Source organism: Phascolarctos cinereus, unplaced genomic scaffold (assembly GCF_003287225.1).
Source record: "Phascolarctos cinereus isolate Bilbo 61053 unplaced genomic scaffold, phaCin_HiC Scaffold_3;HRSCAF=262, whole genome shotgun sequence".
NCBI lineage: Eukaryota > Metazoa > Chordata > Mammalia > Diprotodontia > Phascolarctidae > Phascolarctos > Phascolarctos cinereus.
The window spans coordinates 77,538,626-77,563,595 of record NW_027555736.1 but is presented as its reverse complement, the minus strand read 5'-3'; the positions used below and the strand labels follow the sequence as shown (position 1 = coordinate 77,563,595).

Here is a 24,970-nt window from a genome sequence, read left to right as displayed (position 1 = left end):
GCTTTGCCCGTGATCTTACTGAAAAAGTTTCTGATTTATACCCATCACAGATAATGTTTGCTGATGGTTTTAGACAGATATTATTTATAATTTAAAGGAAAGCTCATGATCTGCTCCCGAAGTCATGGTCCTCTTCAAGAATGAAGACAAACAACAATGGGTCAATGAGATTTTTAATGTTATAAAAGTGGCCTCATCTTAGAAGATTAAGAAACACTTTAGCAGCAGAGTGGTAATGTACTATGGTATTGACATACTGTCAAAGTCCTAGTATAAGTAGTTTTTGTTAATGTTTTTTAAAGGTATTGATTGTAAGGGGAGGCAGGGCCATATTGGGAAATAACTGTGGCACATAAGGAGCAAAATGAATCAGTCAAACTTCAAACAACAAATTTAATGGCTCCTGTTACTTTAAAACACACTACTATAGAACAAGAGGAGGGTTATGTTAATCTTAGTGGCAGGCCAAAGTCCATCAGAAGCTTAATCAGGATGCCAAGGAATTATAAGCTTATTGATCTTGTGTTTGCAGTCCTTCCCAGCTTTGGATTCTAAGCCTTCTATTGCATTAGCAGTAAGGAAGAGTGTCAATGGATCCATCTGTGGCCATTGCTCTTGGCTTACTGCTCTGTATGTCATGTCTGCTTCTCATTTTATCATGGAGAAAGGGCTTTGGAAGAGGAAAACTTCCACCTGGTCCTGTTCCTCTTCCCATTGTTGGCAATATGCTCCAGGTGGACCTTAAGAATATCCCTCAATCTCTTTGCAGGGTAAGTAAGTATCTCTGTCTTCTGTTGGTTTCATTACTGAATCTAGCTGCAGTCAGTTTGTTTTGCGGAACTGTCTTCCAGCAGCTTGTTCTAATGAGTAGAGCATGTTAGAGTAGGGAGGTAGATACCTCATAGGTTTTCTAGACTATGTTTTGATTCACTGTATTGGCCATCAGGACCCAATGCTTCAGCACTACCTGGGTGCCATCAAGTTCCTGTAGGAATTGATGAAATCAGTTCTAAAACAACTGCTGTCCTCTGCTATCACTGCTCACATTGGCAGTGTGAAGTTGTAGAAGAAAATGCCATCAGTCCCACTTAAATTAGTAATTGGCTACCATAGGAATAAAGGTGGTATTTAATGTGCCTGATTACTTCTGTTGCCTGAGGGACGAGTAGGTCCTGCAAATAGGTGAACATTTGTTGGATCAGAGTAGAGAATGTTTTCCTTGCACATTCCTTCAAAGGAGCCCTTAAGCAGTCTCTGTGTGCTGCCCCATTCTTTGCATATAATCTTAAGTGTGCCTGATTAAAAGTAACCCTGGCCTCAAAAAGAACCAGTGAGTTCTGAACTAAGATCTGTAGATCTCAAAGCCTTTGAAAGTTAACATGGGGTACTAGAAAAGGCATTGAATTTGAACTTCAAGTCCAGATTCTGACAATTAGTAGCTTTGTGCCTCAGAAAAGTCATGATGAACTCTCTGGATCTTAGTTTCTTATGTCTTTATGACAACTGTATTAAAAAAAAATGTCCCATCTGCCTCACAGGGTTGTGAGAAAAGATTAATATGTGAAAACAAAATTATGTTCTTACTTTTACCTGGTAGATTGATAAACCAATAATTTTTATTTTACCAAGTTCTTCCCAGATCTATCCTGATCTTTGGGGCCTCAGTGTCCTCTTATATGAAATTACGATTGATTTAGAAGAGTTCTTAATCTTGGGATCATGAAATCCCATTGGGTCTGTAGACATATTTCAAAGGTTCTGTGAGTTAGGATGGGAAAAATTACATCTTTATCTTATTCTAATATAAGTGATTTCCTTTGTAATCCTATGTATTTCAATCTAAAAATATCATTCAGAGGAGTACATAGGCTTTACTAGCCTATTACAAGAGTTCACGACCAAAAAAGGGTTTAAACGATCTCCAAAGTTTATTCTGGATGTATGCCTATGATCCAATGATACTGGTTTGTAGGATTTCTATTGGAATGTGCACCCTTTTGTGCTCCAGGATTTCACTGACAGCATTGTACCCATTTCCAGATCTGTTATTCTCAAAGCTTTAGATGAACAACAACAATAAAAACAACAACAACAACAACAACAATAATAATAAATAATAGCATTTATATAGTGATTTCAGGTTTGCCAAATATTTTATAAATATTATTATACTATTCTCAAAAGAACCTTTAGAATTAGGTGTCATTATCACCCCAATTTTACAGATGAGGATACTGAGGCAGACAGAGGTTAAGTGACTTGCCTGGAGTCACATAGCTATTAGGTATCTGAAACTGGATTTTGCATAGAGCCTTCTTGATTCCAGGTCCAGTGCTGTATCCACTGTGGCATCTAGCTATGAAATGTAAGTTCAACCTCTCCAAAAGGTTGAGTATGTTGCACCGAGGTCATAACCTGTGCTTCATTAACCAGGCTTCTGGCTTCTAGCCCAAGGCAGTAATGCCAACAGTTTATCACCTGATTCAGTGATGACGGTCTCCTTACTGCCCACATCTCTTTTCACAGCTAGGAAAACAATATGGCCCAGTGTTCACTCTGCAATTTGGTGTTGATCGGGTAGTCGTGTTATATGGGTACAAGGCAGTGAAAGAAGCTCTGATTGATCATGGTGACAAGTTTGCTGATAGACCACCTATGCCACTTTTCAAATTGGTTACCAATGGAATGGGTAAGTTTCTGCTGGTATAGAGGAAGAAGAGAAAGACAAGAGAGAAAAAAGAATAGTATTCCTAGAAATTAGTGGAAATAGACCCATCTTTATGCCAAAGCCCCCTAAGCTGTGGCATGTTGGGGAAGATGTAGTGAGATACACGGAAGCCAATATTTTTGTCCATAGCAGCAGCTGCATTGCTTCATGTTGTATGTTATCTCCAGTTGAAGTAGGAAGAAAGAGATGAAGTGGAAAATAAAAAGACAGAAAGATAGACAGAGACCAACAGAGAGAGACAAAGACAGAGAAGTCTCTGAGAACCTGTTTCATTATGACTCCTGATAACCTGACTAGAAGGCAAACACATTATCTGCTATGTAGAATACTTGTAGTAGGAACAGATGAGTAAGTCAAGGTGGGAAATGAATGAATGAATTAACAACAACAACAACTACAACAAGAGCTAACAAATAGAGTACCTAGTATGTGCCAGGCATTGTGTTAAGTGCTTTATAAGTATTATTTCATTTGCTTTTTGCAACCTGCAGTAGGGGGTGCTATTACTACTCTTCATTTTACAAATGATGAAACTGAATCAAAAAGATGTTTAGTGATTAGTTTAGCTAGTAAGCATCTAAGGCTAGATTTGAACTCAGGTCTTTTGACTGCAGGCCCAATGTTCCCTCATGAAGGATCTTGAAGCAGAGGGTAACGAATTTGATCTTTATAAAGGTCCCATGGAAATAAGATTACAGGCAAAAGGATAGTTCTCAATATAAGTTTAGTTAGGTGAAGTCTTCTCCACATCTGCAATCAGAGGGTGATATCTGAATATCTGATATCTGATATATTCAGAGAAAGAAGGATATGCCATGTTAAGCTTTAGTATGTGTACATCAATGTGTGTACCATAAAGGCATGTGATCACCCTTTCTGTTGCTCAAATTAACTACAACTCTTTGTATAATTGCTATGCTTTGTTTTGACTCAACAATCGCTTCCCCATAAACAACAATCCTGCGTAGGATTGTTTCATACTTAGGGGAAAGAAAGGAAGCTAAGGAAAGCCACACAATTTGGGATTTCTACTGAGCTTTCATAACTTTATATTCTTATTAAGTGTACCTCTTATTGTTCCGTCATTTCAGTTGTGTCCAACTCTACATGACCCAGTGTGGGGTTTTCTTGACAATGATACTGGAGTTGGTTTTGAACTTTCTTCTCCAGGCCATTTTACAGATGAGGAATTGAGACAAACAGGGTTAAGTGATTTGCCCAGTATCATATAAACAGTAAGTGTCTGAGGCTGGATTTGAGCTCATGAAGATGAGTTTTCCTGACTCCATGTCTAGTATTCTTTCCACTGCACCACCTAGTAACCCACAAAAGGACAACACATAGAGACTCTCACTCACTCTTTGGTACCTGTGTGAAGTGGGAAGACTAGGACTTCAGGACATCATCATCTTTTAGGTTCCTTGTGTAAAAAGATGGAGAGATATCAACTAACTTGCCCTACAACCATTCAGTGTCTCAAATTATGTCTTTATCCTGGCCTCCCTCTTTGGGCCACTTCATTACCAGGAGCAGGATGTGAGTGTAAGGCCACCCATGTGTTTGTGACTGTGATGAAGAGAGAATGAGACAGGAAACAGTATAGATAGAGGAGAAAGTAAAATGACACCCCAAAACATTCTATTCCCCTGGAACAACAGGTGTGGGTGAAGGGCCCAAGGACTTTTTGCCATGGACTTTGAGGATCTTTAGAGTCTAAGGTCTCTCTTCTTCCTGCTCCCCTTTCTAGGCATCATCGCAAGCAATGGAGAGACATGGAAGCAAATCCGCCGCTTCTCCCTCATGACCCTGAGGAATTTTGGGATGGGGAAGAGGAGCATTGAAGAGAGAGTCCACGAAGTGGCAAAGACTCTTATGGAGGAGTTAAAAAAAACAAAAGGTTGGTGTTTTCTACTTTGTTACCACTGACCTTACAAAAATCTGTCCTATCCCTTATAACTCATGAAGACTGAGGTCGGTGCAAGGAATTTACTGTAGTCTGAAACCACTATGTTTGCACTTTTTGGCCTATCCTGGGGATATGCCCATGGCCATGTGGTCATTCCTAGAAGCCCTGAAGGGTCAAGACAGCTGAGAGAAGAGATGAGAGGCAGTGCAGCTCTGCTAATGAGTTCATGCTAATCTTGTGAGGAGGCAGCATGGTGAGGAACATTTAAGGGAATGCCTTACTTGTTTGTATTCCTTTTCAGACGGAACAGAGGTAACAAGAACCTAGCAGCACCAGTTCCCTTACCTTTAGTCAATGACTCCAGGGGCCGAAGGCATTGCTTTAGGATCATTCTGGGGAGTCTAGAGTTTTTCTGAGTAAGTGAAGGAGTGGAAGCAGGGCTGAGAACATTGCTAGAAAGTCAATGAGCTGACTCAGCAGCATTTGTTGGAAGCTTGTTTCCCTTCATGCTTCCCCCCTTTGCCCCTCACCCCATGTCTAAACTATCTCACAGAAAGATTGTCATCCTTATATGAAATCTGAAACTTAGGGGGCCACAGGACACTAAAGCATGCTGATGCCATAAATTCTATGGAATAACTACTTTTTAAACCATAAAAGGCAAAACTTATGTGTACTCTGTGTGTGTGTGTGTGTGTGTGTGTGTGTGTGTGTATTGGGTGGTAGGAAATGGGCAGTAGAAGGATACTCTCACTCATTTCTCGAAATTAGCTGTATGTGCTCTCCTACTCCAGAACATTTCACCAGCAACAATACAGGAATAAACTCAGAACAGCAGTTCCCCACTACTGGGGAATCTGGGACTTTTGCCACTCTTTTGTGTAGATATTGCCTGCCTCATTATAATGTAAGCCCTCTGAGGGCAGGGGATGTTTTACTATTGTCTGTGTACCCCTGGTGCTTAGCACAGAGCCTAGTAAGAGCTGAGTGACTGCTGGCAGATTGGCTGCTTGATACTCTCTTCTCCCTCACCTCTATCATGATGTTCTCCACTGGTTCTTCTTTGGGCCTGATTTTTGCTTCTCAATATTCTTTTGCTGGATCTCTATCCACCTTCAGTCCCCTGAGTGTGAATATCTCCAAGACTCTGTCCTTGGGCCTCTTAGTAGCCACCACCTCAACCACAATCTCCCATCTCACCCTGATGGAGGCAGCTCAGGACCTCCAAACCCAAGAGTCTAGGAAACAGCAAAACCAGTGTCCACAGGAGCTACCTTGTGGAGAAGGGGCCCATATTTCTCTTTACCACTAGCAACAACTGATGACCAGCTGCCACCAATAGGTACATATGCATGAGGGCCACAGGGGTGGCAGCAAGCTCTAGACCACTGGTCCTGGTCAGCCCTGATAGCTCTCATCTGAGGAAGCAACTCCTGTGGAAAAGGGACTGGCCATTGCCACCAGCTGCCAGCCAATTGCTATTCATAAGGCAGATGGGCCAGCCTTGCTAAAACAGTGAGGCACCCTAAGGGAGAGATGAGAGGCCAGTCAAGGAAACCTAGAATCACCACCTTGACATTATCAATCCTTTGACAACCCAGAACCCTGAACCTAAGAGCATTTGGAATAGCAAGGCTTCCAGACCAGTGCCTGCAACCCTAATTCTGAGACAAGTGATTGAAATAAAATGAAATATAATTTAAAAATAGACATGAAGAAGTCTGAAAGTAAAAGTTGGTTATGGTGAGGTGATGAATATGGATTTAGAGATGGGAAGGGATGCTGCAGGGTAAGTACAACAGTGTACTTGGGGACAGGAGAGAATTTGGGTTGCATTCCACATCTTGATCCTTCCAAGTTGTGGCACATAAATCAGCTGATTTTCTTGAGCCTCAGCAACCTCACCTATAAAATGGGAATTATCCTATTTGCACTTAGGATTCTCATGTGGATGAAATCAGATGCTTCATAAAGGGTGGTTTATTTTCAACCTTGCTGTGCCAAGCTAGAATGTAAACTAGAGGGAAAGGAGGACAGTCAGGTCCTACCTAAAGGCAGGCAAATCTTCCTTTCAATCACAAAGGCAGTATTAAAGTCTTTCTTTCTCTCTTTCTTCTTTAGGATTGCCATGTGACCCCACATTCATCCTTGGGTGTGCTCCTTGCAATGTAATCTGCTCTATCATTTTCCAGAAATGTTTTGAACATAAAGACCAGAAATTTCTATATTTAATGAAGCTTTTGAATGAAAACGTCAAGATCGTAAGTTCCCCATGGATGAAGGTGAGACCAGTGTTCTCTGTGTTTGGAGCTCAGAATATTTTTTTTTAAATTACTTCAAAGAAACTACTACAATCAGCTAGGCTAGAGTTCATCATTCATTCCATTGGGAGGTACAATAGTGCCATGTTGGAAGGGTTCCCATTTTCTTCCTTATTGACAAGGACTAAAGACAGAAAAGGTCACCCTATGTGGTCTGATTTGAGGGACGTTATAAGGCCCCTCCCTGGAGTAGTTCACCCACTGGTCACAGGACTGAATGTTAAAATTCATGTTAGTAGAGACAAGCTGACTTTTCCCTTGTGCACCCGAATTTGGATCAGGTTAGCAGATGAGTTAGCTGTCCCAATGGAAGGTGGCAGGCAGAGCTCTTAGAAGACCTCAAAATGAGGAAGGATGAGAACTTTTCTCTTGGAAGTAAGAATTGAGAGTGAAGGCCAAGGTAGTTTCAGGCAACCAAGGAAGAGAATGCTAATTTTTACAGCATTTGCATAGGAAATGATGAGAAAAGTCACTATTTTCCAAAGGGCACTTGTCCCACCCTTACTCAGCCCTATTCTCAACATGATCCAAGTGCTAGGGTAGAAAATTATTTTCTTTTTGTAATAAAGTATGATACAAATTCTTCTTTTTAGGTCTACAATTCTTTTCCATCTCTAGTACGTTATCTTCCTGGATCTCATCACAAAGCAATTAAAAATATTCAATCAATACTTGAATTTATTTTGGAAGAAGTGAAGGAACACCAAAGAACACTGGATCCCAGCAATCCTCGGGACTTCATTGATTGTTTCCTGATGAAAATGGAGCAGGTAGAGTGTGAGCAGTAGGTCTGAATCTCAGTTCTTGTAGGTGAAATGGCTTGTGTATTAGAGGCTGACATTCACATTCACAAACAGATAGCAGTAAATAATAATATTTTAATCATAATATGGCCAGAGTATTATATGAGAAGAATGAGAAGACAGGGTCCTAGCCCTAATGGAATTTCTAACCCAACAGACAGGAGAAAGCCCATGTAAGGACAAGAATAATTATCAGGAATGTGTAAGGAAAGCCAAAATAGATTATAAATTGAGGATTTAAGTGATGAAGGAATTTGAAATTAGCAAGAAATATAATATTTGGAGTGGGTTAACATAAGACTTCCTTCTGGAAGAGTTAGGTTTTAGTCTGGGTCTTGAAGGAGGTCCCAGAGCTAGGCAGTGAGGACTGGGCAGGACATTTCAGGACTCTACAAAGACAGTGGGAATAGGGAACTTTAATCTGAGCAGCCTAATTGGAATGGAGGGGCTGCTGTGGTAAGTACTTGGGGGGAGGTTGGTGGGTTTTACAGTCAAGATAGTGGAGTTAGAGGCTCCTCACTTTCCCACCATTCCACAAACAACAAAGAGCAAAACAAAAAGAAAGAGAAATCATTGAAAAGTTGCACAAAGAAAAAAAAATCCACCGAATTAGAAGCAAAAGTAGAATAAAGCAATATGCTAATGTAATTCATATGGAGTAAATGAAACCCAGAAAGTACCAGAGAAACATGGAAGAAGGTAAAAGATATGCTGATTGAATGCTGAAATGGATGAATGAGCTACTTACAGCAGTGAAGTGTGCTCTGAGGTCATCAGTTATGGTTTTCTTACCAGATGAACTAAAAAACACATTAATTCAAAACATTTAATTTAGCAATGTGTCAACATAACTGACCAGGAAAATCCTTCCTTCATCAACCTATGCACATAAGGGTATATTCTCCCACAGATTCCTACCCCATTGGTAGATGAGGGAATGTGGGAGAGGGCAAATATGTAGACCAGAGCAAGAGATTTTTAGAACTAATATGTACAGTAGTCTCTTGTGTTTCATGTGTGAGAATCTTCAGAATTCCATATCTTTCCCCCCACCCCCACATTGGGCATAGACCTTAGCTGATTTGACTTGAATTATGCCCCCTAGTACCTGCCTGCTTTTCCTGTGTTTTCACCTTTCTTATCTTTAGTCCATTGGTATTTGTTATATATTCAATTTCTGGTCTCAGTTGTGACTTTTCCTCAATATCAATATCTCATTGTCAAGGGCAAAGCATTTACCACCTCAATTTCCTCATTAGTAAAATGACAATAATAATGCACTAACTGTATCACAGTATTTTGATGAGGATAAAATGGGAAAATATACATGGATCCTTTTTGCATTAATTGTTATATATATGGAAGTTGATAATTTTTTTCCTTCCTTATTTGCTAAACTAATAAATCCTGTTCATCTCACTAAACTCATAGAATAACAGAATTTAATCCACAAGAAAATACAATAGCTTACATGTGTGCAGTGCTTGGCATTTGTTGCTTAGTCATTTCAGTTGAGTCCAATGCTTCGTGACTCCATTGTGGGTTTTTTTGGCAAAGATACTGGAGTGGTTTTCCATTTCTAGTTCATTTTATAGATGAGGAAACTGAGGTAACCAAGGTTAAGTGATTTGTCCAGGATCATACAGGCAGTTAGCCAGATCTAAACTCAACCCAGTGCACCACCTAGCTGCTTGTGTATACCCACAGATATGATTGATATATAATATGTAGGTACAGATATCTTGCAAGTTAGTATCATACAGTACAGTTGTGTCAAACATGAATAGAAATGGATCCTGGTAGGCCTCATATTAACTTAGAAAATGCAGAAATTAACATTCTCTGTGTTGTATTGTATCTTTATTTATTTTACTAAACATTTCCCAATTACACTTTAATGTGGTTTCAGCCACACACAGTTTTGTTGGTGGCTTGAGGCCTGAGAGCTGAGAGTTTGACCCCCCTGATGCAGCAGATAAAGAGCTGCCCTCAGAGCCAGGCAAAATTGAGTTTAAGTCTCCTCCCTGACACAAAATGTCTATGTGATCCTGGGCAAATCACTTAACACTATAGTGCCCCAAGGCTAGGCAACTCTGTAGAAACTTTAAGTTTTTCAGAGAAAGTGCAGAGTTGCATTGGCAGACAGATTTTTTTTTTACCTGGAAGTTACCTGTGCCAATGAAATTGCAGGTCTAGTCTCTTTCTGTCTGTCTGTCTGTCCCCCCATCCCTCATAACGCGTCTTTCTTCTCTCTGTCTGTCTCCCATATGTAAGATCTGCAAGGGCCAAAATGCTTTGATAATTGCTAGCTTCTTGTTCTACTTTGGATTGTGTTGCTTGAATTTAATTTATTTATAGGGTCATAGATTTAGAACTCAAATGGATCTTGGAGGTAAATGAATCCAACTCCCTCATTCTACAGATGAGGAAACTGAAACATAAAATGGTTAAATGACTTGCCCAAGGTCAAGATCAGAGCTGGCGGCGTGTTGGGGGCAACTAGGTGGCACAGTGGATAGAGCATTGGCCCTGAAGTTGAGAGCATCTGAGTTCAAATCTGGCCGCAGACACTTAACTAGCTGTGTGACCATGGCCAAGTCATTTAACCCTGTTTGCCTCACCCCCAAAGTTAAAAAAAAACATATCGGAACTGAGATTTAAACCAAGGTCCTCTGCTTCCAAATCCATTACGCTTTCCATTTTGGCCTGCTGCCTCTCTTACTTTTCCATTAATCATACCAAATTATTCCTAGGAAAAGCAACAACCACAATCTGAATTTACCATTGAAAACTTGGTCCGCACTGTAAATGATCTATTTGGTGCAGGAACAGAGACAACAAGCACCACCCTGAGATATGGACTCCTGCTTCTCCTGAAATACCCTGAGATAGAAGGTGGGATAATGGATAATAATACATATAATTTAATCCACATGAGAGGGGTTCCTGGTCCTTTTGAGACTTTCCTTGGAAACTTTTTTATTGCCATTTTAATGTATTTAAGTCATTACATGTTCAAGTTTACTTATTCCTCCTTCTCCACTACTACCTCCACCTTGCTTAGTTAAGTGGTATATAACTGTGAGTTATTATTAGAGGTAGCCACACAGATAGTGAAATGAATAGAGACTGGAGCCCAGTGCCAGAACTGGGTGGAAGTGAATGATTGAGAGGCTCTGGTTCCTGATAGCTTCTTGATCCTACCTGACTATAGAAGGAGCTGGTGCCTCTGGATTCCTGTCACTCTACAGCTGCAGTGGGAAGTACCTTGAGCGTATGGTTGGTCACATTAAGTTGTAGAACAGGTCCAGACTGAGAACCCTCCTCATTTCCTAAATCAAGTGCTACTTGTGCTTTATTTTTTTAAGGACACCTGACCTTTTCTTATGGGCATGGGACATAAGTGTCTTAAGGGATGCTCAGCTAGCTTAAGAGACTAAAATGGGGGGGCAGAGCCAAGATGGTGGAGTGAAAGCAGTGACTTGCTTAAGCTCTCCCCCAAACCCCTCCAAATACTCATAAAAAATGTCTCTAAACAAATTCTGAGGCACCAGAACACACAAAAATGGAGTGAAACAAATTTCCAGCCCAAGACAACCTACATGATTGATCAGAAAGGTGTATCACCCCAGGATGGGAGTGCAGTGCAGTGCGGCCTGGGGGCGCAGGCCACAGAAAACCTGGAGCAGGTCTCAGAGGACTGAATTGTGGGCAGCTGTGGTGGTTTCCAGACTGCTCAATCCGCAATTGCCAAAGACAACTTAGAAGGTCAGTGGGAAAAGTCTGTTTCTGTGGTACTCCGAGAGGAAAGCAGGGTTTCAGCTCCATTACCCAAGAGCATGGCCTGGGGGGGGGCTGCTTCCTGAGCTTCTGGCAGACTGAGGGGGAATCTAGTGGCTGATCAGAGAGGGATCAGGGACCTCTTTGCCAGTGCTGAGGCAGGAATCTCTTACTTTTCCTGTGTTTGGATCTGGGTCACAGTTCTAGGCGGCGGTGCTGAAATGAAGAGGATCACTGGCATAGAGAAGCTTGTAGTGGCTGTGGAGAGGAGCCTTTCTTCACAGTTATAGGACAGAAAGGAATACTTGTGGTCACCAGCCAGGAAAGGAGTAAACACCGCCCCTTATCATACCACCTTGGAAGAACTGAAAATTTACAGGTCCCTAAAGTATCTCTGAAAACAGCATACAAACCCTGAAGCTTGGGACAGTACATCTCCACATTGGAGGAGACTCTTACCTTAACAAAGAGTTTAAAACTCAAGTAATTGGCCGGATCATGAGCAAGCAGCAAAAAAGTCAGACTATATTATCTTACTTTGGTGAAAAAGAAGATCAAAATATACAACCAGAAGAAGACAACAATGTCAAAGCTCCCACATCCAAAGCCTCCAAGAAAAATATGAATCAGTCTCAGGCCTTGGAAGAGCTCAAAGGGATTTTGAGAAGCAAGTAAGAGAAGTAGAGGAAAAACTGGGAAGAGAAATGAGAGTGATGCAAGAAAATCATGAAAAACAAGTCAACAGCTTAAAGGAGACCCAAAAAATACTGAAGAAAATAACACCTTAAAAAATAGCCTAATCCAAATGGCAAAAGAGGTACAAAAAGCCAATGAGGAGAAAAACCCTAAAAAGAAAATTGGCCAAATGGAAAAGGAAGTCCAACTGCTCAATGAAGAAAATACTTCCTTAAAAATTAGGATAGAGTAAGTGGAAGTTAGTGACTTTATGAGAAATCAAGACACTGTAAAACAAATGCAAAAGAATGAAAAACTAGAAAACAATGTGAAATATGTCATTGGAAAAACAACTGACCTGGAAATAGATCAGGAGAGAGAATTTAAAAATTATTGGACTATCTGAAGCCATGATCAAAAAAAGAGCCTAGACATCATCTTTCAAGAAATTGAGGAAACTGCCCTGATATATTAGAACCAGAGGGCAAAATAGAAATTGAAAGAATCCACCAATTCTCCTCCAGAAAGAGATCCCCAAAGGAAAACTCCTAGAAATATTATAGCCAAATTCCAGAGTTCCCAGGTCAAGGAGGAAATATCACAAGCTGCCAGAAGTAAACATTTCAAGTAATGTGGAAACAATCAGGGTAGCAGAAGACTTAGCAGCCTCTACATTAAAGGCACAGGGTATGGAATATAATATTTCAGAGAGCAAAGGTGATAGGATTACAACCAAAAATCACCTACCCAGCAAAACTGAGTATAATCCTTCAGGGGAAAAACTGGTCATTCAGTGAAATAGAGGACTTTCAAGCATTCCTGATGAAAAGACCAGAGCTGAATAGAAAATTTGACTTTCAAATACGACTCCAGTGGAACATGAAGAGGTAAACAGGAAAGAGAAATCATAAGAGTTATTAAGATTGAATGTTTGCATTCCTGCATGGAAAGATGATATTTATAACTCATGAGACCTTTGTCAGTATTAGGGTAGTTGAAGGAAAAAAAAATTTTATGTATGTATATATAGATAGATAAATAGAGGGCACAGGGTGAGTTGAAGATTAAGGGGTCATATCTGGAGAATAAAATTAAGGGATGAGAGAGGATGATACTCAGAGAAGAAAGAAGGGAAGGTAGAATGGGGTAAATTATCTCACAAAAAAAACAAAAAAGTCTCTTACAGTGGAGGGAAGCAGGGGAAGGTGAGAGGGAATGAGTGAATCATTATTCTCATAGGATTTGGCTTAAGGAGGGAATAACATTCAATTGGGTATGGAAATCTGACTTACCCTACAGGAAAAAGGGGGAGAAGGGACAAGAGAGCAGGGGGATGATAGAGAGGAGGGAATTGGGAAAGGGGTAATCAGAAGGAAATACTTCTGAGGAGGAACAGGGTCAAAAGAAAGAATAGAATAAATGGGAGGCAGGATAGGATTAAGGAAATAGAGTTAGTTTTTCACAACATGTCTGCTATGGAATTGTTTTGCATAACTGCACATATATAACCTATATTGAGTTGTTTGCCTTTTCAATGAGGGTGGGTGGGGAGGGAGGAAGAGAGAAAGTATGAAACCTAAAGTTTAAAAACATGTTAAAAAAATATTTTCACATGCTACTGGGAAATAAGAAATAGAGGAGATGGGTATAGAAGTCTATCCTGCCCTACAGGAAAATAGAAGGGGAAGGGATAAGAGAAGGGGTTAAGAGATAGAAGAGGACGACTAGGGAAGGGATATTCAGAATACATGCCATCTTGGGGTGGGGGAGGGGTGAGATGGGCAAAAATTTGAAACTCAAAACTTGTGAAGTGAATGTTGAAAACTAAAAGTAAATAAATTCATATTTTTGAAAAAGAGTCTAAAATGCAATTTTCATCTCTCTCTATCTATTGAAATATCAGAGTCAAGTGTATTATTTATCAATGTGACTCGGTGAAAAATCAGAGAAAATATGAGCAAAGGCAGTTTTCATCTCTACTTTTAAGATAAATTTTCATTTGTATTGTGACAGGAAAACTTCATCAAGAAATTGATCGTGTGATTGGCTGAAATCGAAGTCCCTGCATGGACAGAAACAAATGCCTTACACAATGCTGTGATACATGAGATACAGCGATACATCGACCTTATTCCCACCAGCGTGGCCCATGCGGTGTCAGAAGATGTTCAGTTTAGACAATATCTTATCCCCAAGGTCAGAATTGTTTTCAGTGTAACACAAGATTTTATACTGTCTCTCACTGAAATCTAGAATCTTGGAGTTAGAAGGAACCTCAGGGCAACCCACATTCCTGAGAAGTAGTCCCAGAATTTCAGAATTTGAAGGTATTTCAGTGGTCATAGTGTCCATTCCCAATGTGAAAAAGGATTCCATCTACTGTATGCTCACCTCATGGTCATCTAATTTTTGCTTAAAGATTTTCAATGAGGTGGAACCACTTTGTTGCTGTGAAATTCTATTCTAATCTTGGACAGGGAATTTGTTTTATCTTGTATTAAGCCTAAGTTTGCAATTTTGTAACTTTAATCTATTGCTCTTGGTTTTGACTCCCAGAACAAAAGAGAACAAAGTTCCTCTCTCTTTCTAGTAAAAGTCCATGAAACACTTGGAATCAGCTATTATGTCTCCTGTTCTATTATGTCTCCTGTTCTCTTGTCTAAATATCCCTATTTCCTTCAACCCATCCTCACGTGGCATGGACTTTTTATTTTTGCCATCCTGGTTGCCCTCCCTTGAGTAGCCTCCAGCTCTTCAGTGTCCTCCTAAGATATGACTCACAGAAGGAATACAGTCCTCATTTGTGAGCTGAGAAGACCACAGTACTACTTTCAAGCTGTCTTTGAACCTTCAATAATTGCCCTTTGTTTATGGTCAGTCATTAGTTTTCAATCCACCTAATTGTGTGATAGTCTAACCTGCATATTTCCATCACTTTCAGAGGAAGAGCATGAAAATCTTTATCAAATGCTTTGCTAAAATCAAAGAAAAGTCTATGTACTGTATTCTCCTGATCTACCAGTTTACTAACACCCTCAAAAAATGAAATAATGATGATTCCACTGCAGATTCTTGTGATCACTACCTCCTTATCTAGAGTCATTGCCTCATTCCTTTCTTTGCTAGATTAATGATCTCTTTAGAAATATGTTCTAGACTCTGAGTGCAGATTGAAATATACTTTTTTCACTTTATTTCTTGCTAAGGTGTCTAGATGCTCCCTAATTTTCTCCTTACTTCCTTGGGGTATTCTATCCGTGTTACCTCTATCTATTTATTTATTCCACCCTTTTCAGTTCAAAGATCATTCCCTTGGTCAGGAAAAAAAACACAAGCAAAAGAAAAATCGAGAAGTTCTGCATCTTTTCTTGTCACTTGTCATCCTTGTCCTTTAAGCCTCTGGGTTTTGGGTTTAGTCTTTCTTTAATCCTCCTCTTTTTCACAACATAGTTTTAAAAAATCTCTTCTCTTTTTTTTTTTAACATAAATTTATTTATTTGTAGTTTTCAACTTTGATTTCCACAAAGTTTTGAGTTCCAAATTTTCACCCCGTCTCAACCTTCCCCCCACCCCAAGATGGTATGCATTCTGAATATCCCTTCCCCTAGTCTGTCCTCTTTTCTTTCTCTTCCCTGTTCTCTTATCCCCTTTCCCTTCTGTTTTCATGTAGGGCAGGATAGATGTTTGTACCCCATTTCCTGTATTTCTTATTTCCCGGTAGCATGTGAAAACATTTTTTTAAACATATGTTTTTAAAATTTTAGGTTTCAAATTTTCTCTCTTCCTCCCTCCCCACCCACCCTCATGAAAAGGCAAGCAACTCAATATAGGTTGTACATGTGCAGTTATGTAAAACACTTCCATAGCAGACATGTTGTGAAAAACTAACTGTATTTCCCTTAATCCTAATCTGCCCCACCATTTATTCTATTCTTTCTTCTGATTACATCCTTTTCCAATCTTCCCTCCTCTCTATCATCTCCCTGCTCTCTTGTCCCCTTCTCCTCCTATTTTCTTGTAGGGTAAGACAAATTTCCATACCCAACTGAATGTGTATGTTATTCCCTCCTTAAGCCAAATCCTATGAGAATAAGATTCACTTATTCCCTCTCATCTTCCCCCCTTTTCCCCTCCACTGTAAGAGACTCTTCTGTTTTTTTTTGTGTGATAATTTACCCCATTCTACCTCACCATTTCTTCTTCTCCAAGTATAATGCTCCCTCATCCCTTAATTTTATTCTCCAGATATGACCCTTAATCTTCAACTCACCCTGTGCCTTCTACCTGTCTATCTGTCTGTCTATCTATCTATCTATACACAGAATTTTTTTCCTCCAACTACCCTAATACTGACAAAGGCCTCATAAGTTATAAATATCATCTTTCCATGCAGAAATGCAAACAGTTCAATCTTAATAAGTCTCTTATGATTTCTCTTTCCTGTTTACCTCTTCATGGTCCACTTGAGTCCTGTATTTGAAAGTCAAATTTTCTATTCAGCTCTGCTCATTTCATCAGGAATGCGTGAAAGTCTTCTATTCTGCTGAATGACCAGTTTTTTCCCCTGAAGAATTATACTCAGTTTTGCTGGGTAGGTGATTCTTGGTTGTAAGCCTATCTCCTTTGCCCTCCAGAATATTATATTCCATGCCTTGTGCTCCTTTAATGTAGAAGCTGCTAAATCTTGTGTTATCCTGATTGTGTTTCCACACTACTTGAATTGTTTCCTTCTGGCAGCTTGTGATATTTCCTCCTTGACCTGGGAACTCTGGAATTTGGCTATAATATTTCTAGGAGTTTTCCTTTGGGGATCTCTTTCAGGAGGAGAATTGGTGGATTCTTTCAATTTCTGTTTTGCCCTCTGGTTCTATGTATCAGGGCAGTTTTCCTTGACAATTTCTTGAAAGATGATGTCTAGGCTCTTTTTTTGATCATGGCTTTCAGATAGTCCAATAATTTTTAAATTCTCTCTCCTGGATTTATTTTCCAGGTCAGTTGTTTTTCCAATGGATATTTCACATTGTTTTCCAATTTTTCATTCTTTTGCATTTGTTTTACAGTGTCTTGATTTCTCATAAAGTCACTAGCTTCCAATTGCTCTATTCTAATTTTTAAGGATGTATTTTCTTCAATAGTGTTTTGGACTTCCTTTTCCATTTGGCCAACTTTTCTTTTTAGGGCATTTTTCTCCTCATTGACTTGTTGGAACTCTTTTGCCATTTGGGTTAGGCTATTTTTTAAGGTGTTAATTTGTTCAGTATTTTTTTGGGCCTCCTTTAGCCAGCTGTTGACTTGTTTTTCATGATTTTCTTGCATCACTCTCATTTCTCTTCCCAGTTTTTCCTCTACTTCCCTTACTTGCTTCTCAAAATCCCTTCTGAGCCCTTCCAAGGCCTGAGGTGATTCATATTTTTCTTGGAGCTTTGGATGTAGGAGCTTTGACTTTGTTTTCTTCTTCTGGTTGTATATTTTGATCTTCTTTTTCACCAAAGTAAGATGATATAGTCTGACCTTTTTTGCGCTGCTTGCTCATGATCCCGGCCAATTACTTGAGTTTTAAACTCTTTGTTAACGTAAGAGTCTGCTTCCAATGTGGAGAATGTACTGTCCCAAGCTTCAGGGGTTTGTAAAGCTGTTTTCAGAGATACTTTTAGGGACCTGTAAATTTTCAGTTCTTCCAAGGTGGTATGGGAAGGGGCAAGGTGTTTACTCCTTTCCTGGCTGGTGACCACAAGTATTCCTTTCTGTCCTGTAACTGTGAGGAAGGGCTCCTCTCCACAGCCACTACAATCTCCTCCATGCCAGCATTCCTCCTCACCCCAGCACAGCCGCCTAGAACTGTAACCCAGATCCAAACGTGGGCAAAGCAAGAGATTCCTGCCTCAGCACTGGCAAAGAGATCCCTGAGATCCCTCTCTGATCAGACACTGGATTCCCCTTCCGTCTGTGGGCAGGAAGCTTGGGAAGCACCTGCCCCACCCCCCTGGGCCACACTCTTGGGTAATGGAGCTGATACCCTGCCTTCCTTTCTCAGCAGCAAGAGAAACAGACTTTTCCCACTGACCTTCTGAGTTGTCTTTGGCAGTAGTTGATTGAGGAGTCTGGAAACCTCCACAGCTGCCTGTGATTCACTCCTCTGTGGCCTGCTCCAGGTTCACTGGGGACTGAGCACCCAAGCTGTGCTGGGCTCCCAGGCTGGCATGATACACCTTTCTGATCAATCATACAGGTTCTCTTGGCCTGGAAATTTGTTTCACTCCGTCTTTTTGTGGATTCTGCTGTTTCAGAATTTGTTTAGAGCCGTTTTTATGAGTACTCGGAGGGGTTTGGGGAGAGCTTAAGCAAGTCACTGCTTTCACTCTGCCATCTTGGCTCCTCCCCCCAAAAATCTCTTCTTGTAGTGCTCTGTTTGCCACACCAGGCTCTGTGCATTTTGGGCCTTATCACTTCTGTCACTTTTATGGAACTGTGACATGGTCCTTTTACTCATCCTTGTCCTTGAAAAATCTAAGTTGATTGGTGAATTTCCTATAATAATAATAACTATTGTTTACAAAGTAGTTTGAAGTTTGCTTTACATAGATGAGGTTATTTATTCTTTAAAACAACTCTGTGGGAATAGAGGCCGTTATTATACCCATTTTACAAGTGAGGAAACTAAGTCTTAAAGAGAACCCCTGGTTCACCTAGGGTCACACAACAAATAAATGTGTGAATCAGGATTTGTCTGAAGGTTTTCCTGACTTCAGGTCCAGCAGTCTCCTCACTGTACCACCTGGCTACCTTATCCACATTGGTATCTTTAGAGAATGTTCCTTTTTCTTCCATCACCAGAATTCTTTTTCTTTGTGTCTTGAGAAACTTAGCTCTTTTCTTTCTTGGTGATAATAATAATAGCTAGCATTAAGGTTTGTTAAATAATTTACAAATATTATCCCTTTTCATCCTGATAACAATGCTGAAATGTAGATGCTGTTATCATTCTCATTTTACAAATAAGGAAACTGAGTCTAGGAGATGGTAAGTGATTTGGCCAGGGTTACATAGCTAGTGAGTGTTTGGGGCCTGATCAGTTCCTTCTGACATCAATATTGTACTGTCCCCATTGGGCCACTTAGTTGATCCTGTATAAACTCTAAGATGGACGGTCACTTTCCCAAAAATTCCCCTTATTACCATCCATAAGTGTGCACCAAAAGTGTGTAAAGTGTGTTTGCATATCCTGCAACACAGCATGATCCCTCCAGAGGAAGAATGCTGTGCCTCAGGGGATCTGCAGATCTCTATTCATATCTTTGTTATCCAAGTTCCTCTCAGATGGTGAGAACTGGTTCCACTATAATTGCAGGATGAAATTATCATTAAGAAAAGTCATGGAATTACAAACTGCTATGTTTTTGACAGAAGTGAAACTCGAGGATCTGAATGGGTAATTGAAGTCTTCTATCACTGCTATATCGTCTAACCTCCAGAGCCTATAATTTGTTTTCTGTATTCCTTGTCAAGTTTTTTGTGTCCAAATGGTCTGTAGCATATTGTAATGGCAATGTCAGTTTTGATGTTGCCTCCATTTCTCTTTACTGAGATTCTTCTCATCATTCTTCTTTCCTCTGCTTCCTAAATAACCACATGAGTGTTTCTTCTAAATATATACTACCCCACTCTCTTTTTCCTATCTGCTTTCTTTTGAATAACTTATACTCTTTCCAGGACTTCAGTCTTCTTAAGCATCTCATCATACCAAGCCCTATTCATGCCTTTGAGGTCAAATTTGCTTCCTTGTCTTAAAATCCCCAATCCACCTTTTTTTTTTAACAGCACTTTAAGCATTAAAAAAGCCTTTTGACTTTATTTATAAGAAATCAAAATAATCATCTTTCCTGCTTTTGCTAGATGCATCATTCCACCCCTGTTCAGGAGTTCATGATGTCTATATTTTTGTTAAGATGTGATCTAGAAATCAAAATCACATTTTTAAACACCCTCTTACAAGATGTCCACTTCTGAAATCTGCCTTTCCTTTCTGAATCTTTTGTTTCCAAGTACAACCATAATGAATACACCACCTGTGCTTCTAAAGTCTTTAGGTTTTTTTTTTCCTTAAGGTCAAAACCTTTGGAAATGCTTCCCAGATTGCTTGTGGTAGTATCATTTTTGCTCATGTGAATCACCAGATGTGGGTAGTAGTTGTCCCCTTTGTTTTGTAAGGTTCTCCACTATCTCTTGGACATATGCTCTTGGAATATGGCAGAACTCTCTCTTTTTTTTTTTTGTGAAGCAATGAGGTTAAGTGACTTGCCCAGGGTCACACAGCTAGTAAGTGTTATGTGTCTGAGGCCGGATTTGAAGTCAGGTCCTCCTGACTTCAGGGCCTGCGCTCTTTCCACTGTGCCACCTAACTGCCCCAGAACTATCCATTTTAGTTATTGTCAGCAAACAACTGTTTCAGTATCCTTCTACAAAGTCACCAACCATTATTCTTTTCTTCCTCTTGGATGTCTTTCCAGATAACACCTGTGAACTTACTTTACCATTCTTTAGACCACAAACAAGTGCTTCTTCCTCAGAACGTCTTCCTTCTTCATCTTCAAGAAGAGCTCCCAACTTGTTTATCAGCTCTTGCCTTATTCTTCTGTGTGACATTATGTTATTCTTCAACATCCTGACAAGGTTACAATTAATTTCTGTCTCTTCAGATCATCTGGAATCTGCTTGATCTTATCCATGATTGGTGTGCTTATTGTCCACCCAAGCAGCTCTTTCCTCTTTTGATAGATCTAATGATTGAAAGTTATTTTATTAACTTTTTAAAATCTGAAATCTGCCTCCTTGTATATTTTACTCATCAGTACTGATTCTGCTCCTCAAGTGTCAAAATTCAGTTTCATCTCTCACAATAGTAGACTTTCTAACTTACTATCAGAAGAGGTATTTAAAAAGATTGGCTCTTTCTACACTTAAAAAACAGGGGTTTTGACTAGGTGATAGTTCTAAATTCTCTTTCAGTTCCAACATTCTATGGTTCTTATTTTCTAATTATTTATTTGTATCTCTATTTCAGGGAACCACCATAATTCCATTGCTGTCTTCTATTCTGTATGATGATGAAGAGTTCCCTAATCCAGACCAGTTTGACCCAGGTCACTTCCTGGATGAAAGCGGCAACTTTAAGAAGAGCGACTATTTCATGCCTTTTTCAACAGGTAAGACATTCATCTAAATATGTACATTAAAGATGGACTGATAACTCAGAGGACCTTATTACTTGTGTGACCTTGGTCAAATTATTTCATTTCTCTGGGCTTCAGTTACCTTATATGCCAACTGGGCTGGTCCAGGTGACCATTATGGTCCTTCCAATTTCTATAACCAGGCAGTAGGGTGGAGACATAGTAAATTATTCTTCTAATTCTCATTAGGTCCAGGTTCATCAACAAATCAGTTGAGTTTCAGGTAGTTGTTCCAAAAAAGAGGCAGAATTGAGATAGCGGCCACTGTGTTCTGCATCTGGAGTGACAACAAACTGCCCCCTACATTAATAACCATCCTCCCAGGCACTGTCAACCAGGAGCTACTTCTCAGATAAATCTTCTAGGCTTTTGTGTTAGCATGGTATATTCTTGTATTTTATCAAGCCAAGGAACAGGACTGGGTTATCTTAAGGCCTATTACTCAGGTACCATTATGGCTAAGGTCACTGAACATCTACTCTCAGAGTTTATGATTTTATAGAAATGTGACTCCTGACTAGGACACATGAGCATGGAACCCCTTCCCAAGCTATGTATATTTTAATAAGGATCTATTGGTACAGAATTATAACTGATGGTCTGTCCTTTCACCTTCAATTCTTGGGGAACCTACTGGTTATTAGGTAATGGTGCCGATAGCCCCTTCTGGCGCTGGCAGACAAGAATGTTGGCAGGCAGCTAACTATCCTTGACATTGTGGTCTCCAATGCCCTGCTCAATTGGTTCTAATACTTGGGTTAGAGCTAGGAGTGAGTAGTTAAGACAAGTGGCTGGATGGCCATGAAGCTGTGGGGTAGACTCCAGAGGTGTTTTCTGTCCAGAATGGTGATAGATGATTCCCAAAAACAACTTTGATCATTCTTCTGTCACGTTTCCTCATTGCAGTCACTGTGGGTACTCACAAAGTTATTCCTTGAGACTATAAATGAGGGATTGTTTCTCCCTACGACAATGACTCCTTTCCTCTGAATATGAATCCCAGAACTTGCTCTGGCTCAGGGGAGATTGACTGAGAGAGAGCATACAGGAGGGCTTTTTCCTCTCTGTCTTGGCTCTTCAAAGGAGTCAAGGACCAGAGAGGAAAGGAATGCACGCAGTTTTTTACCTAATGCCACTGAGTGTTAGTGGGCTACCTGTAAGTCCAAAGAAGTGGCCTAAATGACTTAGAAGTTTACAAATATGAAATCCTTACATTTGTCTCTTTCAGGAAAACGGATATGTGCTGGTGAGAGTCTGGCTCGGATGGAATTATTTCTGTTTTTTACTACCATCTTACAAAATTTTACCTTGAAATCTCCCATTGACTCAAAAGATATCGACATCACCCCAATTGCCAGTGCATTAGTCAAAGTACCCCCCTCCTATGAGCTCTGCTTTCTCCCTTCCTAAAACATGTGAAGGACCAGCCCTAGTTTCAACTGCTCTAGAGTCTCCTCACATTCTATGAACAAGATGTATTCATTCCATTGCCTGCCAATGAAAGCCCTTATGATTTCAGCCCAATATATTCTTCTAGCATAATCTAATACTCCCTTTGACTTTTGCCAAGATCATGATTTAATTTTCCTCAATGTTCCCCAGAAATTTCCCATTCCTGGAATATTTCCTCTTTTTTCTTAACTTTAGCTCCACTGACAGAAATCTCACCCACCCTTCTAATCACAATTTAGGTGCCATATGCCTGTGACCTCTTTAGTTCTTACAGTCTGTATTATTCAATTTAAGCCTGAATTATATATGCTTCTTATGTTGTGTGTTCTGACATGTTTATTGATCCTGTCTTGTGTTCCTCACCAAATCTTAAGATTCTTTTTAGTAGGACCTCTATCCTGTACTTGTGTGTAATTATCCACCACCAATTGATTAGGAGCCATTTTCTGCTCCTTAAAAGTCTCATGTTATATACTTCAACACATACATGTATCCTACTATGATGGCAGCTTAACTGCTCACAATGTGATGGCAGTGAGGTGGCACCTTGGACAGGGTCTTGGACCTGGAATTACAAAGACCTGAGTGATAAACCTTTTTTCTCAGAACTTCATGGTATCTTTACAATGATTGACCACATATAGGACATAAAATTTTTATAGTAAAAGCAGAAATATTAAAAGTGTCCTTTTCAAATCATAATGCAATAAATGCTGTTAGCATGCAGAGAAGAACTAACAACAGAAGTATATATAGAATAAATTTACATGTATATACATATTCATGTGTAATGGTAGTGATCTCTAGGTTGGGGAGCTGGAGAGAAGAAAAAAAATGGGGAAAATAAATTTACATTGCTTTATTACGTATTTAAAAGGAATAGCAACTTGTATATAATAGATTTGCAGTTTCATGTGCAATCACCTTTTTTTTATTATACTTATGGAAATGCTTGTTTTATTACACAAATTTAAAATGAAATAAATAAAAATTTTAAAAAAATTCCTTTCCAGAATGGTATGAGCAATTCACAGCTCAACCAATGGTCTATCAATGTGCCTGTTTTCCTGAAGGCCTTCTGTCTTCTCTCATTATGAACCTGAAAAATATCAGTACACACATACACACACACACACACACACACACACACACACACAGCAGTTGTTGTTTTGCAGAAACATCATAAGTCTGGGTATTTATTCCTTTTTTATTCCTCCCCCCCAAGAGAAACAGAGGAGTGGAGCTAGATCTTCCTGGACCATGCCTATGTCCTCCCACTGGATCAACTCAGTCTTTCCCTGAAGAAGTAGCACATACTTATTGACCCAGTAATATCAGTTCTAGACAGGTACTCCCAAAGGGATCAAAGACAAAAGGAAAAGTCACTCTCTGATCTACCCTAATTTTCTCTCATTTGGAGGCTGAAGATTTTTGCCCAGAGCACCCATGTTTAGAGGAACTTAGCTACAATAAGAAATAGGCACATAGTTTAATCTAAGCTCAATGGCCTGAAGGTCCAAGTGGGTCCTTTCTCTGCTATTTTAGTGAGTTCAAGGATTTTGATTATTAATATAAATCATCACTGCTTGGAGCCCCTAGATCACAATCCAATTTTGTCTACTAGCATTGGCTGAACATTGGATCTATCCTTCTTTGATTGACAGGGAAACCTAATTTAATTATTCCATATTTAACCACTGATGCTTGTCCCCAAATACTTCCCTATTTGCACTTGTGGTACTCAGCTAAACACAGGCAATTAATTGCAATCATATATATCCTTATCTAGAGATAACTATCTTTAAGGTATCCTTGAAAATAGTAAATAAACGATAAAACAGTAAACTATTAAAACACTTTTAAATAGAAAGAGAGAGAGAAAGGTAAAAAGGTAATTTACTAAATCCTCTGGAATCTTATCAAGGGAAATATTCACCAATGATTAGGTTGGTCAGTGCTGTCCTGTCTGCCTAAAGATACTTAAATGGCCTGGTGGAGTCTAGACCCACTTCACAATCTTCCCCTCCACCCTTGTCATCCATATTTCTTTGCATATGAATCCTTTCTGCTTAATA

At 39.7% G+C, this 24,970-nt stretch overlaps 1 pseudogene across 1 annotated transcript; it reads left to right on the top strand.

Moving 5' to 3' along the window:
* Positions 1 to 444: 444 nt before the first annotated feature.
* Positions 445 to 23,226, top strand: LOC110203756 (cytochrome P450 2C19-like; annotated as a pseudogene). Its single transcript, XR_013485234.1, has 9 exons — positions 445 to 770; positions 2,527 to 2,689; positions 4,476 to 4,625; positions 6,756 to 6,916; positions 7,549 to 7,725; positions 10,512 to 10,653; positions 14,227 to 14,409; positions 21,275 to 21,416; positions 22,672 to 23,226. The product of XR_013485234.1 is annotated as a cytochrome P450 2C19-like (transcript).
* Positions 23,227 to 24,970: the final 1,744 nt, after the last annotated feature.